The sequence below is a fragment of the Rattus norvegicus genome, chromosome X, assembly GCF_021556685.1.
Source record: "Rattus norvegicus strain SHRSP/BbbUtx chromosome X, alternate assembly SHRSP_T2T, whole genome shotgun sequence".
Lineage (NCBI taxonomy): Eukaryota > Metazoa > Chordata > Mammalia > Rodentia > Muridae > Rattus > Rattus norvegicus.
In genome coordinates, this window is record NC_141554.1 from 19,397,634 (window position 1) to 19,410,862 (window position 13,229).

Here is a 13,229-nt window from a genome sequence, read left to right on the forward strand (position 1 = left end):
TTAGTTATGAGATCTGAAATTAATATTGCCTAAGAAGAAAGGAAATAAAAGTTCAAGAAGGACACCTGAGCAAAAGCTGAGAGAGGATTATTACAACATAGCATGACTAGAGTCCTGGAGAATTATATGAAGCCCTGCATATTCTAGTATGAGTTGACTGGACGTTCTTTTCACAGGGTTTAAAATGAGGTCATGTTGGAAAATAAACGGAAGTAAGGCGGAAGAAGGAGACACATGTCTCCCTGGACCACTCAGCAGGTGTTGAGAAGTGTTCAAATAGGGACTGGAGAGATGACTGAGCAGTTAAAGGTACTTGCTGTTCTCCCAGTGGACTAGAGTTCGGTTCCTAGCACCCACTTCAGGACGCTAACAACAACCTATAACTCCAGCTTCAGAGGCTCAGACACCTCCAACCTGTAAGGACTCCTGTACTCACATGCGCATACCCACATGTAGATACACACATCTACACATGATTAAAGATAATAAAAAGAAGCCACTTAGAGCATTAAATTATGTTTAAAAAACAAATCAATATTAGTTTAATAAGCAAACATTCTCATGCTTATTTTCCTGTAAATAAGTAATGGTTTGGAGGAGTAGGACAAATTAACTCCCTAGCTAGCAGCTTTGATAATCTCCCTGCTTCTCTGGCTTTCACGATCAAAAGAAATGTTTTTATTCAATACTTATCTGTCAACTTATCAGGTAGGTTAGTCACTGACATACTTAATAAAACTATATAGTTTATAGCTGACTGTCTGTGTTCTGTAAGCATAACTGTAGCCAGGACAGTCTGAGTTAGTTTGTACCAAAATTTTTGCTGTCATGAGCTTTGGTAAATTTTAGATTCCCTCAGGGTCAGCTCCATGTAGGGCATGAAGGAAGCACATACACTGGTGGTCTAGCAGGACTGCTTGTAGTGGTAAAGGGGCAGGGTGTGACCATGATTGGTTCAAACAGTCCTTATTAAGCTATACAAGCAGGCTGTTCAGAGTCAGTCAGTTGGGAGACATTCTTTTGTGTTGCCTCTGGTATTTGAGCATCAGACTCAGTAAAAGGCTTTTTTTAAAAACCTACTTTCAGTTAAGCAGGCAGAGCTGGCAATATGAAGAAAGAGGCCTAAGAAACAGCAAAATATTGGGAATAGCACTGAGATAGCAGTGACAGAAACAGCAGATCCATTGGGAGGCCAAGCTAAAAGGGTTGGCTGTTTGACAGATGAGAAAAAACTCCCAGTTGAGCCATTTAAGAGCAGACACAATAGATAGAAAGTGGGGCAGGGGAAGCAGAGAGATGCTAAAACACAGAGCCTGATACTGAAGAACTAAATGGTTACTTGGCACTAAAATACACAAATGCAGGATATGATTACTGGAAGAGTCCCAAGATCTGTCAAGTCCTTAGGACAATAGGTCCCAAAACAGAGGTCATGAGCTGTGATACGAGCTGATGTTAATGAATCTTTTACTTCCTAGGCCTACTCAAGTAACACTGGCTACTTGTCAAAGGTTGATAAATCTCAATAACTAGTTCTACCTAAGAAGATGCACCACCATCTGCCACCAAGGAATCCTAACCTAATAGGCCCATACAGGAAGGGCTCTGATACTAGAGTCTTGTACCAAGACTACAACACCAAAGAACACCAACTGCTAAAGCCTCTGACATCCTTGAAAAGCTTTCCCACCTAGGAATTTTATCTAGGCCAAAAGAACCCCAATCAAATGACTGTTGAAATCCAATATCCTGAGTATACCTTACGTGTATAATAAGCTGGAATAAAAAGATACACCACCATTCTACCTGGACGTTCTCTGAGGTATCATCCAACCCCAGTTAATCAAGCCCTCGATAAGGACTGAAGGTAGTTCATAGAGAATCTTGATTTCAAACCTGCAGAGACAAATGACTGAGCCAAGGAACCACAGAGGCCCTGACCTCGCATTCTTTTTCACTGGTGTGATAAACACCATGACCAAAGCTACTTGTGGAAGAAAAGGTTTATTTGGTTTATATTTCCAGGTCAGAGTCCATCATTGATAGAGGTCAAAGCAGGAGAAGCAGGAGCTCAAACAGGAACCTAGAGGCCGGAACTAGAGCAGAGGCCGTGAAGGAGCACAGCTTGTTCTCTGAGCTTTTGTTCATTCAACCTTCTTATACCTTTTCCCAGATGATCCAGATAACCACTATACATCCTTTGTGGAAATCCATACATAGTATACATAGTGTTATCCAGAAAGCAGATTGTAACTCCATGAAAAACCTTTAATGTATAAGGATTAAGGATTGGCCAATCATATGTCTCCCTGGACGCTGTATTATCAATCACCACCACGGTACCCTAACTTCTTAGGCCTACATAAAACTATAACATTTAAAGCTGAGGGCATCAATAATCAAGTTCTAGTTAGATATTCAACCACAGAACTACAAGAAACTATGAAAGATTCATTTTTAAATTCACCCCAAAGTTGACTTTCACCTGACCAGATCACTCTTCGAAAGAGCAATTCTCTCCAAATACAGCCAGCTTGACTCCCCACTTATGTCTTTCTTGGTATTGGTCTGTTTACCACATATAGTGTGAAATGGTGTAGAGTAAGGTGAACAGTATGTCTACTCTGAAACTATGATGCTATACAATCATCTATGCAAATGTGGGCAAACATTTTCTAGCACACAACAACTAGCAAATATTTCAGATTTTTATGACCAAGGTCCAAATCATCGTTGTGCTTATGTAGCAATTAAAATGAAAATCTCTGCTATGTTTTTGACAAAACTTATGAAATACACTTCTTTTTGTTTTCATAGCATTCCTCTACTAATGAAATAAAGGAGTCCTAGAGAGTATATAATATCGGTTAAGGTGAAAATTTAGTTATCTTATTATCAAGATTAAAAATAGTATGCCTTACCCTATACTTTATGTTTTAAGAAGGGCTCTTACTAAAATATACATATTTTAGAGATGTATGTATTTTAGAGACTGAGATCATGGTAGTGTAAAGTTTTTAACACTTTCTGGGTTAGGTTTCTGTTTCTAAAAATATAATTATAACTGTGTGGGGTGGTCTTAAACTACTAGACATTTGTTTAAGACCTCAGGGACTCTGTTATATTTTCCCCAGAAAAAATTCTAAAGTTCAATTGAAATGGTGACTAATTTGTACATATGACACTGAAAAAAAAACACCAACTGCACTCTTTGAATGAGGGAATTGTATGTTATGTGCATTTTCATGCATCAAACCTGTTTTCTCAGTTTGGGGTCCAAACACTAATTATAAAAGTGGCCTGTGGTAGTTAGATAGCTATCTCACATGGGGAGTGTCTGGAAGATCTGAGATAAGGTTATATCTCTATGTTGGAGAAGCAAAAGTGCTTTATTATCCTCATTTTTCCACCTATATAATATGAAGATAGTAAGTAATAACATTTACCCAGGTAAATTAAAAAAGAATGTCTAATATAATAAAATTCCTTCAAAAACCCTGTCACAAATTATATTTTTCTATGAAATTATGGGTCTCCACAGACATCAAATGTAAGCCAAATAGAAATTATTATATATTTCAAAATATCCAAGTGCTAGAAAGGCACATGTCTTATGGTCTACATTGTACTATATTTTATATTACAATGTATCTTAACCACTCAATGATTCTATTACCTTAAGTCTTTTTTTCCTTGCGGCTTCTGGCAAAGACAATCCTCACAGGAGTCAGATTCTGTCTAAAGTCTTCATTTATAAACATTAACTGATTCAACCTTCTCATGACCTCTATGAGTTAATTTTATTATTTCTAAATTACAAATAAGGAAAACAAGGTAGAGTGGTATTCAAGAACTTGCCTATGGCCACAGAGTTTATAAGTGGTAAAGCTAGGATTAACTGTCTCTAATGATATTATTATTTTATTGTTGAATTCCTAAGATTTTGGCACATTGGGAAACAATGTGTTTAGTTTATCTCAGTTCCATCACTGTCAAACTTAGGACTATGGACTGCTTCAGCTTCTTTGTCTTCTTCTTGTATACACTGATGGAGTTATAAAGTCATCTACTGGCATGAACTTTAAACTTTGTGGCATCATTGTTGTTCTTCGCCTAACAGACAATGGCATCCTCCCCTGCTATGAGCCAAAAATATCCCCAATTTCCTCAATTTGGAGGGATCATGATGTCAAGGCATAAAAAGAAATTGTAGTTTGACTGTGACAAAAGGACACTCACCTAGTCATTGTGTATTCAATCACCCTATCATACAATTTTATATTTCTATACAAATATAATGTCATATATATGATATATATATAATATTAGATATCATTACCCATGTAACACATAGATTTGTATACACACATATATAAATGAAACATATATATATAAAACACATGTAACACATAGATTTGTATACACACACATATATAAATGAAACATATATATATATATATATAAAACACATGTAACACATAGATTTGTATACACACACACATAAATGAAGCACACACACACATATATCCCATTTCCCCACTGATACAAGTTAATCGTTTAACAGTGCTCAAAATCCCTACTTTGGATGATTCACATTTGAACCAAAGAAATAGTTGGAGATGCATTGCTATACATGAAGACACAGTTTAAAAATAAAGGGTAGACCAAAAATAAAATGTATATTCATTCACTCCTTTTATACTTGGAAAGGGATATCACATGCTTTATGGGCTATTTAGTGATGATATGAAAAGTCTCTCTCATCCTCTCTCTCTGTGTATGTGTATAATATTTAGAATTTTTACATCCTGTTAACATTTATATATTCTTTTGAGATTTTTGAAAAATTAAAACTTAAACTACCACAGATAATTTAGGAAATACCACTATAAGATAGTCTTCAATATATTTGTCTTAAATATATTTCAAATTCTACATTCTTTCTCCCAATAACATTTGCAAGTCCGATTATTTGAAAATTTTCTTAGTATAGAGAGAAAAGAGGATATAAAACTGGAGCAATTTTCCCTAAGAAAAGAAAGTAAAGCTGTAGATTGTAGATTTAAAAAAAAATTCAATGAAATTGGGAAGGCCTGGTGCTCCTTGGCTTCTGTGAGCACAGAAGTGTCAGGGAGCTGAGATAGTAGAAGGACAGTTGAAGGATTGAGGGAATGGTAGTACTGAAGCGGTCAATAGACTTGAAAAATCTTGATTAATAGGGTGCCTAGAGACTGCAAGAGCCCTTAGCAACAAGTCACTGTCAGGAAGCTAACCAGTGAGATGCCAGGGACAGGACAATATTAACTACAGCTTTGCAAATACCAGTGTGGGCTAAGAGCAAAGGAGAAAGATAGAAATCAGGGAAACATAAAAACAGAAAATAGTACGTGTCCATCAGAATTTACTTAAGTTGACTAATGTGACCCTTAACTCTGGGTCAAAGCTGGGTCTTAAATGTGTCAGCTGTAGGATCTCAACTACATGACTGAACCTCTCTCTACATGTCTTGGTACCAAGAAACAAGTGACTGAGAAATGAAAAGTCCTTAGAAAACATGAGGAGTTTCTAGTATTAGTAGCAATGATGGGCATACCTTCCATGTTTACAGACCCAGGCTGAAAATTTTCCCAATAAAATTAAAGAGTTAGACTAGATTTCATCCCTGTTGCTTCAGAACCTATTCTGTAAGACAGAGAACTGATACATAGTTGCATCCTATGGTGCTTAAGTTCAGAGCCAAGCAAATGAATATTACTCACAAGAGTAATGACAGGACTTTACTTGAATCAGCAGTAGCCATGTGGATTTTTGTGTATAACTGATTTACACACACACACACACACACACACACACACACACACACAGAGAGAGAGAGAGAGAGAGAGAGAGGGGGGGGGGAGGGAGAGAGAGAGAGACAGACAGACAGATAGACAGACAGGCAGACAGAGACAGAGAGAGGGACAGAGATGTACAGAGAAGAGGCAGAGACAGAGAGACAGAGAGACAAGAAAGAGAGACAAAGACAGAGAGTAAAAGATAGAAACAGAAAGACATGAGAAATAACATGCAAACAAAGAGAAAACAGAACATCCAATTATTTTCATGTAAAGATAAATAGTATTTTCCCAATTACAAGGAATTCAGTAAAGTGAGTCTTCATTATAAACTGAGTTTTCAGTAAAACAAAACAAAACAAACAAAAAACCCCCAAAACTATCAGTGTAGCTCTTGGGATATATATTAAGGGGTTTAATAAGACCATTTGAATTAGGAAATTTAACAAGCTATTTGAATTACAAAAATGTGTTAGCTATCCAGTGTGTTTACCAAGTGGGTTGCTATTGAACTTTCATTTATGATCCATACAGAGGTATGTGTTTACATTTAAAGTCTATTTTTGAAGTCCTCAAGTTGATGATAAGGTGACTGTGCTCAAAGTCTGACTTCTCACAATCACTCCATCTGTTACCCCGACTCAACTCTACTTCTGACAAAGTCTTCTTGGAAACTCTTCTTCTTGGAAAACATGGGCGATGGTGAATGTCTTTAAGAATTATATTTTGTGGTTTTGAGACTTTTTAATTGTTTTACAGTGATATGGGTTGTAGAATCGCTTCCATGTTAATTTTCCTACTTCCTTCCAAGTCCTAAATTTGTCTTGGAAACATTTTCTGACTGCATAGCTCTAAAACGAAAATACTACTGAAGTCTATTTACACAAACTGCCAAGCCTTAAATGAATGGGATGTGTTCTTAATGTAGGAACATGGTGTTTCCTGACATTCTGTTAGAATGATTAAATTGAATTAGCCTGGATAAGTCAACTGTTACAAGGAATGGAATCTGCTAAATTAAACTTTAACAAGAGGTGCAAATAGGACAGTCCTAGCTGGAAATGAATAAGGTCATTAAGACTTCAGCTGAGTTGGACTTTAATATTTTTATTCAGTGAAGAAGAAAATGAAGTGAAATCCTATTTATTTTGTATTCAAAAGATATAACAGAAAAAATTAAAAACTCATGTTTGAAAGACCATTTAAATGAACAAAAAGTAATTAAAAGAGGACATAATATGCCCATAAAGATGTAGAGTCATGGGAATTTTAAAAGGGGAATTAAAGTTATTTAAAATCCTAGAATCAAATAAGAAGTAAAAACCAAAATTTAATTGTTGAAAAATCAGAATTTGTTGTTTGCTGGCTTAAAAGAGTGTTTTCCTGTGTAGCTCAAGCTGGCCTTCAACTTGGGATCCCATTGCTTACATGTCCTGAGAGCTACAATTCCACATGTTAAACTGCCATATTTACAACCCAAAGTTTATAATGTTAGCAATGAAAAATGGAAACTAACATAGACTCATGAAAATATCTTCATGGCTAGCAACATTAGGCACAGGAGAAACAGCATACTATATATACCATGTAGAAATAGACTGCATCAGTACTGGAAATATTTAATTCTAAAATACAGTCACAAATGACTCTTTCTGCCAACCACAACTGAATATTGGAATATTTATTGTTAATACTATTTCAGGTCATGATGGAATATGTTTATAATCCTAGTATTCAACATGTTGATCTCAAGTTCAAGGATAGCCTGGGGTATATAGCAAGACTCTATCTCAAAAACTATACAAATATTTTTAATATACTATGACAAGAATATTAAGTATTAAACATCAAAGCTTGGTATAGTGGCTCACAATATTTAGGTATATCTCTTTGAGTTCAAGTCCAGCCTGGTCTATATTTTGAGTTTCTGACCAGTCAAAGCAACACAGTAAGACCCTATTTCAAACAAATAACTACCCCCCAAATGAACAGATAAACAAAAAACCCCCAAAATATATAAATAACAAACCTGGAGCTATAGCATGTGATAGCAGTTCAGGATTCCAGGCTCTAGGGTATCAAAGACCCTGAGATAATAGCTGAGAATATGAGATCTGATGAGAAGTCTGGCTTTGAACCTTGGTTAAGTGACCTATTAATAGTATATAACCTTGACGTACCTCAGATGATCTTCATGGAAATGGCATGTTGATGCCTGTGCCATGGCATTCTTATGACAATTAAATGAGTTGTTACATTTTTAAGCCATTGAAAAGTACCATTTGGAATATACTAAGCACCAATTCTTTTCTTTCAACATGGAAAAAGGGAAAAAAAGCAGAACAGAACAGAACATCTCATCTAAGGGAATTAGAATGCTCTACTAAGAAAACACCTCAAGTGACGTAGATGTTGAGGTTAAAGGTCTTCCTAAGACCCCTTCAGTCTGAAATGCTAAACACCTATGTTAGGTAAAGGAGGCATAAGTAAAACTCTAACTGCAATATTTACCCAATTCCTGATACTTCGAAATGATTTTGAAAGACAATAAAAGAACTTTCATGTTACATCAGAATTTAACTTGGTCCTTGCAACCTTTATGTAAGAATAGGTGTGTATGAGGAAACTGAGGCTAACAGAGTACAGAGGAGGCAGTGATTGGTAGAATCATATTTTCACCCCAGATCTTTTGCTTTGTTCTCTCTACCAACTCCATTATTCTTTTTCTAGGGATGAGGAAAAGACGATATTTATGAGTTATAGACATTCTGATGAATATGTGGACAAGCCAAGATTTTGAATTCTTAGATTTAGGGAAGAAAATACTTTTAAAATAAAGAGTAAAAAGAAAATTAACAGAAAGGTGACATGAGAATGGATAACTTCCAGATGGAAGAAATAAAAGTATTTTATTTCTTGGTAGCAGTTTGGGTACAAAGGAACATTAAAAGAAAATTCATCTTTAAACTTTCAAATAGGAAGAACCATGTCACAAATGGCATTATCAGGAACGCAGATGAAAGGTAAAGTGTTTGCCACAAAGACAATGATGTTGGCGGCACAGTTACCTGTATCAGGTAGAAGTTGGACATGCAACGGGAAAAACATATAGCTGCTGGAAAGAACAATGTCTGAGGATGAGCAGCCGCTTTGAGGAGTCACTTAACACTGTAGGTTGCAGCTCTCAGGGCCGCAAAGGCAAGAAGGTCAGGAGTTCAAGGCTACCATTTGGTACATATCAAGTTCAAGTCTCACCTGGGTTGCCTGTATATTGATCACAATTCAGAAGCAAAGGAAAGAAGTGGTTCAGGGCTAAATGTTTATTTTAACTAATAGTGAAATGGACATGTAAAAGACAAGAAGAAAAGGATCAGAAGGGAAAGTGATAGAAAAAGAGATGAAGAATTGTGTAGAAATGGACAAGGAAGGAAAATTTTCAAAAACTAGAAACTAAAATCTTAAATGCCACATACAGCAAAGAAGACAATTTAAATGAAGAGTTGGAAAAGTATTCTTTACTAAGCTTACCATAATTTTATTAATTGTTCAGTGAATCCACCCACACCTTTCCTAACTAGAGTAGAAGAGCCCAATGAAAACTCAAGTGTTTCTTAGTGTAACTCCAGTGCCAAAGAGTTCTAGGGCACAACTGTCACTAAATAAATGTTCATATCAGAATTAAAGAAAAAGTATAATTAGACCACATAGCAGAAGGATATGATTCTTGGAATTATGGTGTCAATAAAATGGTCAAGATAGATGTGACAACGTAGGGGAATTTAAAAGAAAGTACAATCTTACAAGAGAAAGTGAAGAGGCAGTAGGGGCATCTTGTAGGTACTGTCTCTTAGCAATGTTTTATTTTTCTCTCAATGACTAGAGAAACAATACAAAATAAATACTCTTTGCTAGTGAACTATATGCTACTAGCTTTTGTCAGTGCTAAGGATTAGACATTCCAGGCTAGGACTGTACCAGGGACTATATTATTTTATATGGGGTCGCACTTCATTGTCTAATATCATTGTGCACTCACTCTACAGCCTTGGTAAGTCATAAGCTTGTAACCCTTCTGCCTCTGCCTCCCAACTGGATGTGGTTTGGGTTCTGTGCCATCAGGCACGGATGTATTTTGTTTCTCTAAGCTCTACCCTCTATCAGGTTTTCCTCAGGAACTTAAGATGGCCAGTAGCATTACTCAACCTGCGATGGGGCCCTTCTTAGTTTACTGATGTCTTCTTTTGTGGAATCAGAAGCCAGGACGAAACTGGAAGAGAAGGCATAGTCAGAATAAAGAAACTATCAAAAGAAAGAAAACAAGCCACAGAAAGAGACTACATAGGAATAGAACCAGACTGGGTACAGAGCTATGCAAAATCAACTAAAATGTGTGACTTTGTGTGGGAAGGAAGTGGTGAGATAGGGAGAGAGTACACACATAGAACATATGGATGTACAAAAGATGGCTATAAGCAAATCTGAAATAGGAGATACTAAAGAAAAGATTAACCATGTGTTTACATATGTTGGCAAAAGTTGCAACATACGCCACTGTGTGATTAAGTTACGGAAATAAACTGCTCATTTCCCATATTTTATGCAGTATTTTCCTCCCTTCTCTTTACATAGTAAATAATTATACAATAGTAGTTGCAACAAAACTACTAAATGTGCTCCAACAGATGAACTAGTAGAAAACCAAACCAATTAGAAGACATTATCAACTGTGAACAAACCGAAGAACAACACAGCGAATCCATAAAAAGGCTAGCAGAGAAGTTCAAGAGCTTGTGAATACATAAATAAAAAACAAATTTCAACAGCTGAAAGACAAATGAGATGATTTCTTATGTTTTCTCATCTTTTTAATCCTAACTGTTCACATCGAAATATATACATAAGTGGATGTGTGTGTGTGTGTGTGTGTGTGTGTGTGTGTGTGTGTGTGTGTAGCTACTGGCTTAGGGACTAAAGGATTGTGTAGTACTTATGAGATATAGTGTACTTAAGGGTTTCACTAGAGTAATAGAATGGTGTAATGGACATAAGTCATAGTGTATAAACTGCAACAGTCATTCATGAATGCTACTATCCAATCAGCTCACGAAATAAAAATCTATAATTTCTTCTTTTAGGTTACTTACAGTATTTTACATACATGTTCACATATAAGGAACATTTCTTGAATATTTTAAATATATAATTCCTGTTGTCTCTAAGTATGCTGTTTGATATAGTAAATTGAAAAAAAATATTTTCAACAGTTCGTGGTGGTTTCTGTAAATCTATAATCTCAGCATTCAGGATCATAAGCAGTAAGTTTTAGGCTAGCATGAGCTACACAATGAGACCATAACAAATACATGTATGTCACTTAAATAAGGAAAGTAACAATCCTGATTATAACACTCTATATTAAAGAGAATCACTATGTCTTTGAGGCCAGGCTGTGCTATGTAGTGAGTTTGAGATAGGGCTACACAAGTGTGAGACCCTGTGTCAAACAGACAGACAAGCAGACAAACCATACATGATAGAAAAAAGAATGAAGCTGAATATAAATATCATTTAATAATTCTATTTACAATATCTGAGATTTCAAATACATGAAAGAAATTCAGGGCAAAAAGACCCACCATTTTAGCCATGAGAAGTCTTTGATAAAATGACTAGTACTTTTGGTATCAACTTGATTTATTTTTGTTATTAGGATACCTACTTGGCTTTTCAGTGAACTCTACCATAAAATTTCATTTTGAATAAAATTAAGAAAATATTTACATATTCTATCCCAATCTATCAAATTAGACCATCAAGCAATCTAACCAGCAAATGCCCCCTACTCCATATATGTTTTTTCTTTGTGAGTTCTACTATCAAGTGGTAGAACGAATCATTTTTTTCCTAACCAGGAATCATCTGCCTACCTCAAATCTTTTGTATCACAAAATAGAAAAATCAACAAAGTAAATATGACAGTAGAGATCCCCAGGGACATCCGTCTTACCTCAGTAAGGTTAAAACGCTTTCGTAGGCTCACTTTTCTTACACACAAACTGTACTGGACTACTTGACCCTCAGGAACTGCTAAGAGCAGGAACTTGAAAAACCAGCCTCCCTTGTTCACACAATATATTTACATGTTAAACACACCCAGTAACACACTGTAATGTTTATCTGTGGTAGACAGCTATTTCGAGAAGCAGGCAGTGTCTACAGAGCTGAGCAAGGATGACGAGAGGAAAGGTAGTCAGGTTTATCCTGTAAACAGCATTTAAAAAGGTCTTGATTTGACACCCTTTTTATGCCAATATTTTGAAGGTAATTCATTCTTTTAGTATTCTTTTATACCACTGAAAAACACTATTCATGCAGATCCTGCGGTCAGGGAGCAGTAATAGCAGTGTGTCAGGAAGCACTGTTTAAAGTGCTTTATATGTCTCATCTACTTTTTCTCCAAACTATTCAGCATATGGTAATGTCATTACACACACATTCCAATGAACAAAAGTGTAGTTTTCTCAGCTACCCAATTAGAAGAATCCCAGGAGCAAAAGCTAGGCATCAGAGTCTATTCTGTAACCATGACAACTCACTGAACAATGAGTGAGATTTTCTTCGAAGCAGTACTGCAATACTGGACATAGGGTAAGCACTGTTAAAAACTGTGAAAAATCACTGCTAGCATCCATTATGAGTTCTTTAAGCTTACACTGTAAACATTTGTTTTTGACATTCATGTTCCTGTAACTGAACAATGACTGAAAATGGGGCAAATTGACTCTTGAATTAGCAGTCTCTCTAATTGGACTCTTACCTGCTGTCCTGTCTGACCTCAGTAAAGGGACCCTCAATCAAATAAGTTTGTGGACTTATTTATTATTGTACTTCCCTTATGTGACAACCAGGTATCTAGAGCACTCCACAGATACATTAAGGAAACTACTGAACAGTTGCGGTTCACTGTCAGGGCTCTTGCAGGCATAGCCTCAGCCAGGACTGTTGTAAACAGTTTGTACCACATTTCTTATTATCACAAACTGCAGTGAGCACATTGTCACCCATTCCCCATCCCATTCCTCTACTTTATTTTGTTCCCTTTTTTCTTCCACCTTGCAGAGTTGGTGAGGTAACACTAGCTAGAAAGGATTTGATTTATACACATAAATTTTGATTTTTACCTAATTTTGACTGCTGTGTATACCCTAGTTCCTCCCTTTTGCAATAATAAGAATGTTTGGTGTATTACTGACTTTGGGCTTCTAAAGTCACTTGAGACTTTTGTGAAAGCTTTTGGACATTTTAAAGTGTTGGGATAAAACAAACTGGGAACTTTAATTTTGGACAATATTTTACATCATTAAATAGTATCAGATTTTAGGGACAAAGGTTATA

General features: G+C 36.0%; 1 protein-coding gene across 25 annotated transcripts in view; it reads right to left on the reverse strand.

Moving 5' to 3' along the window:
- The window catches only part of Sytl5 (synaptotagmin-like 5), a 243,631-nt gene that overhangs the window by 96,208 nt on the left and 134,194 nt on the right, over window positions 1-13,229 (reverse strand). For 2 of the 25 annotated variants that reach the window (XM_087599516.1, XM_087599499.1), the window contains exons 1-2: window positions 11,842-11,902; window positions 10,038-10,101 (exon numbers count right to left, since the gene is read on the reverse strand). The gene's annotated coding sequence lies outside the window, so the exon portion shown is untranslated. 25 annotated transcript variants of the gene reach the window in all.